Here is a 6142-nt window from a genome sequence, read left to right as displayed (position 1 = left end):
GTCCAATACAAGTTAAACTCAGTTGAAAGCAAATTGTTAATTACCACAAAATTAAATTGACAACATAGCACCCAAAACCATAAAGTGATCATAAAATGACAACAAAATGACTTTACAGGTCAAATAATACACATAAACTTCACATGTTTGTGTGTTGCTGCGCTTTCCTGTCTGTGTAACAAGCAGAGTGTACGCGCGTTGTGCACCCACATATAGGCACATATTACTAATGAGCACTTTAAATAACAAAAAAATAAAATAAAATAAAACACTTTACACATTCACACATTCAATGGTGAATGGTGCAGTCTATTTCAGTTGCCTCAAAATAGTAACGCGCCAACAATGCGCCTGAACACACCTTGTTTTCAGACCAGCACGCCCATGGGCGCACAAATGGGCGCAAATGCATTTGCTATTTAAACAACGTGGCGCAGGACGTGAAAATGATAACTACGTCCTTCTGAAACTAGCAAAAAACTCTTGCGTCGCGCATGGCACCACATTGACGGGTGTTTGATTAGGACCCCTTGTTTCTCTGGACAGAGCAGACTGTGCTCACGCTGCTGCTAGTTCAAGTGACACTAACGTCATTGAAAAGCATAGTTACACTGTCTGCAATAGTTCCCTATCCTCTATATAGTGCAGTATGTGCCATTCACCATGTAGAAAACTAGTAATGTGTGAACAAATGACTGATTCAGCCACAGCTTCAGTGTCTGTTTGTAGTGTAGGAGGGGTGGGACTTCAGATTCTAGACAGCATTTGATTGGACAGAAGATTTGATGAGAAGGTGTAGCGAAAGTGAGAGACTGCAAGTTTTGAATTCTTTTATCTCCTAAATACAAATTTGTCATTGTTTTGGAACACACCAGCTTATTCATAACCTTAAGGCTGACATAATCATACTAAAAGCTAAAAACATAAATTTTGATTTCAGGGGACTTTAACCTTGATTTTTTAGCTTTTTTAAAGAAAATGAGGGATGACATTCAGTGTTATTTTGGTATTATTTATATACTAATGTCGTTTATATATATATATATATATATATATATATATATATATATATATATATATATTGAAATAGCATTTATTAAGGTTTTCATTTCCAGTTAGTAATTTTAGTGCTTCAACTTAAACTTTTTTTTTTTTTCAGTTAATTGCCAAGGCAGCATTTCTAATTTGTATTTAGTTTAAGTATTTTATTTTATTTTTTTATTTTATTTTTTTTTTATTTTATTTTATTTCAGCTTTATTTTAATTGACATTTTTAATAGTATTTATTTAACAACAATAATCATGATTTGAAAACATTTATTTATCTATTATTCTATCTATTTGCCACAAAATACAGTGGGGACTGAGCTTAACTTGTCTTGAACCCAGAATATTCTCTGAAGACAAAATATCTGCTCAGTGATTCTTCACGATCCAGGTAAGCCATTGCCCACCGGATAAGAAGGAGTAAGCTCCCTCCTCTCAATGTCTTAGTAATCAGTGAGATATAAGAACAAAAGGTTTAATCACCATCAAATGCATGAATGCCCAACGCCCCTAAAAAACCAGACGTTTCAAACTTTGATTGATGTTAAACTGTCTTTTAAGACTAATTAGTGTTTAACTAGGCTGTTAAGTTGTATTTGGTGGTGGAGGATGGTAGGTGTTGGTGTCGCAGAACCAAACATCCATCATTCCCAAAAGCACTTCAGCATGTTTGTGCGTGCTCATGCGCATTACCTGGTTTTCTCTTTGCACATTGGCGTCACAGAGCCGAAACAAGAGGCATGACACAAAGTAAAGCAAACATACTATCTCACCTTTCATCTTTGGCCGTGCACATCAGCAACAATTGTCACAACACAGAGGCCCACAGGCTTAAGTAGTTCACCTTAACACCCCTGTACATGAACACACACAGGCACAGACACACGACTCTACGTGTTTAACTTGTGTTGAGAGAAGGACTATAACAGGCTGAGATGTCTGGTCTGTCAGTCATTCATGCCCTGCAGAGTTGCAGAGGTTATCTGATACTCGCTCCTAGTGAAAGCATAACTCGCTTCTTCAGCCTGATTTCATCTGCATTGCATAACTCACATTCAGCCGGTATCTGCTTGTGTCCAGTGCTGTTGTTCAGACTAAAGCCTGCTGTCCTGCAATAGGCAGAGAGCCTGCAGCAAATGCTTACTGATATATATCAGCCTCTCTCTCTTGCTCTCATTCCAGCGGTATGTTTGTGAGTCATGGTACATCTGGAGCCTGTATGCAGGGTCAGCAGGCCCTCTTTTATCTGTAGGGCTGATTGTGTCTTATCTTATCAAAGAGGCTAAGAGCAGGTCCTCTATCAGTCATGAATTACGAACGTGAAAGGAGGGCCGTGCATCGGGAAGGAGAAGTGAGCTTCAGGGGGATTTTAAACTCCCTTTTTTCTTGGTTACATTCATATATTACATTAACTTTTAAAAAGTTGAAGATACCATGTAATTTGGTGAGTGGAAGGTGGTTGCAAGAAGGCAAAGTCTAAAAGAAAAAGTGACAATCATTTAAGGAAGTAGAGTCAATAACATATAGTATAAGGGGCTGTTTACACTACAATGTTTTCGACTAAAAAAGTAAAACGTTTTATGTGTTTTGGCTATTCATTTACATGAGAATGGCATTTTGGGGGCCTGAAAACTTTTAAAAATGGGTTTCAAAGTACAAGTTTTTGAACACGATACTGTTATCGTTTCTGTGTAAACTACAAAAACGTGAATTTGTGAAAATGGTGACGGCATACACGTGTATTACATGTTCAGTCTATAGGCGCAAAGTGTTTCTTTACAAAGTGGCAACGCCAGCTACTGGCCAGGCATGCATAATACAGCGTTTTAGTCTTTTTCGTGGATCCGTGTGAACGGGAATCATTTTGACAACATTGTCGTCTGTACGTGAAAAACGCAAAGAAAAAACTTTTTCGTATTTAGCACATTGTTGTCGTGTAAACGAACCCTAAAACTGCTCATGATAAAGAAAAGGTTTTTTTTTTGTTTTTTAAAAATTATTTTACATTTTGCCAGTTTACCAAGTTCTTAGAAATGTAATCCTTGTTCTGATGCTCATTTTATATGGTTTTGAAAAATTGTTACGCATGTAACCATGGTTCCCTGAGAACTGGGAACGAGACACTGCGTCTTAACGCATTTGTGGAATGCCTCCGCGGGAACCGGTGTCTGAAACGCTATGAAATCACGGCAATCGTATTGGCTGGCGACAGCCTATGACGTCACTACTAGTGTGACCCGAACGCACATAAGGAGTGCCTAGAGAAGACTTATCATCTGAAGGGACTGTTCAGCAGGCGGCCCCGAGGCATGGCAGGGAGACGCAGTGTCTCGTTCCCTGTTCTCAGGAAACCATGGTTACATGCGTAACCTGAGACGTTCCCTTTTGAAAGGGAACTCGCACTGCGTCTTAATGCATTTGGGGAACGAAATACCCACGCCGCCATGCTGAGGGGAGTGCATGCCAAAGAATGGCTGTGACAAATATCGGAAACAATTCCAACTGAAATGCCAAAAACACTCCTCCTAAGGGTCACAAAGGCTGTCAGTGACAGCATTCCCTACGGCCACCACCCAAGCTATAAGCCTCAAAGAGGCCTCCAGAAACATCTAGAGGCCTACCAAGGCCGCTCAAAGGCTTGGAACCAACAACTTCTAACAGAAGGGGTCCCTTTAAGAGAATGTGGCCAGGGAGCTGAAAGGAGCCCTGGCCAGCCACTACTAAGGGGAGCATAGTCTACCCTGACTGCCACCAGGGAGGCCGACCTAGTTCTACTTTAGTAGTAACCTAGTCTGGCCAGCAACCTGTCTGTTACCAAAACAGAATCTCAAAAGCACTAGCCTCCAGAGGAGGGGTCCAGAAAGAGGGACTGCAAACTGGCAGTAACCAACTCAGACCGGAACGAAGAGACAGGCATCCTGGGGAGCCGGACTCGGCATAGCGCTTTGAACCCTTGCAATCGAGGGGAGTTACTCTGCTCAACCTAGAATCTACAGAGCGCTTCTTAAATAAAGCACTCTGGAGGCTGAGTACTCTACATAGGGTCCCTAATGTGAGACGTACCTCCAGCTCCAACAGGAGCTGATCTACCAAGGGAATTCTTACTAAAAAGAACCTCTTAAACCTTAAAGACCAACTCAGGGGGTGAGGTCCTCAGCCTAAAATACTGACCTCCCAGGGAGGTCTCACGAGAGACCTTCAACCTTCCAGGGCTAGTATCAGGGAAGCTCCACTGGAGCCTGAGCTACCTGATAACCATCTGCTCAATTCTAGGGAACTAGGACACTCAGGAACCTAGCTCAACCCAGCGGATAGCTTTCAAGGTGACCCAAGGAGGGCCAACTACTTGGTAGCAAATCTAACTCCAGCAGAGATAGCCACTAGAGGTATGCAAGCTTGGAATACTCGTTCCCATTGCCATCACGAGCCGTGTACTCAGCCTGCCGACAGAACTCTCAAGCACTGGGCATGCATGCTCTAACAAAGATGTACGAGTCAAGTGTGTTACCAGGTAACTATACATGGATGTGCACACTGACTGAAACGTCTGTATAAACAGCCGTTCTTACCTTTGAATAGCGCTTCAAACAAAACAGTCCCTGAAAGACGAAAGAGGATGACTTGTTCTCTAGGCACTCCTTATGTGCGTTCGGGTCGCACTAGTAGTGACGTCATAGACTGTCGCTGGCCAATTCGATTGCCGTGATTTGATAGCGTTTCAGACACCGGTTCCCGCGGAGGTGTTCCCCAAATGCATTAAGACGCAGTGCGAGTTCCCTTTCGAAAGGGAACTGAAAAGTATTATCACTTTTGACATGACAAGAGACTAATTGAACCGCAAGTTCATCCATCAAAACTTTATTAACCAACAGCAGCAGGTAAACACGCACTAGCCGGAGTCTTTAACCATTGCACTCGCGTGTCACGTCCTTTGCAATGTCTCGCACATGACACGGCATTTGAATTTGGAAAAGAAACACAAAACTGACGGGAGCCACTCCGGTGGAGAACAGTGACTGGATCTAACACCTTCAGATGACACACAGCTCACATCTCTGCGCAGTAAGTTACCAAAAGCGAAACCACACACAAAACACCTTAGCAGAGCAGCTCTCTCACACTGTATGACGTGACAGACAACTAGTTGTCCAGTCCTGTTCCGGTGACACAGCGCGAATATTCCGAGAATGCGGTTGTGTGTTTTGCCCTCCAGGTGGGCATTACTATAAATATGGGCATGTAAAAAATATAAATACATGTGGCTGCATGCGCACATCTTAATTATTATTATTATTAATTATTATTTTCAAAAAAACTTTTTAAATATATTATTTTTGTAGGTAAAAGGTTTTTTTTTAACAAATAAATTATCTGATATTTTATGATATAATTTCCGGTTATATGTTGTTATTTTTTCTGCATGTTGGCTGCACCACATGATTTAAATACAGTAGAAAAGATTTTTCTATAATTTAATAATAAAAATAATATACCAAAAGGTTTCCTTTTCAAGAATTTCATTATAATATCATGGTAGTTCTATTACCCTTAATTTAACCCCCCTATTATAAATATAATAGATAGGACAAACAATGAGTGCCATGTCATTGACCCTTAAACCATCTGAACTTATGGTACAGGGTCTTTTCCATCCCAAAATTTCCCTGGCTGGCTCAGGTGTATGCCCTCTAAGATGTATGCTCACCTTGAGGGGATCACACACACACTGAATGGTTAAGACCTGTGTCAGATGGGAGCAGCTTGGAAGAAGCTGTTAGGCCATAAGCTGTGGCTCATCCCTCAGATAAGAGCCTTCTTAAGCCAGGGATGAGGCAATAAATCCTCTAGTTTGACTTCATGCACCAGCTTTAGGTGATCACCAAGTAACTATGGTCAGATAAGCTTCAGGTATCCAAGAAATGCCTGCCCCTGTGAAATTAAACAGGTCACATGCTTGCTTGTAACCTTGAAAGCAACTAGCTTCTTTAGTCCAACACACATGGTTAGATAGCTAACTTAATATAACATTTAGAGTAGGATATGGCTCTTCTGAACTTGTGATTTTAGTCTTTGTTAGTTTATATGCAGTTTGCTC

This window comes from Ctenopharyngodon idella, chromosome 7 (assembly GCF_019924925.1).
Source record: "Ctenopharyngodon idella isolate HZGC_01 chromosome 7, HZGC01, whole genome shotgun sequence".
In the NCBI taxonomy this organism is placed as follows: domain Eukaryota; kingdom Metazoa; phylum Chordata; class Actinopteri; order Cypriniformes; family Xenocyprididae; genus Ctenopharyngodon; species Ctenopharyngodon idella.
The sequence above is the reverse complement of the archived record's forward strand: the minus strand, read 5'-3'. Positions refer to the sequence as shown.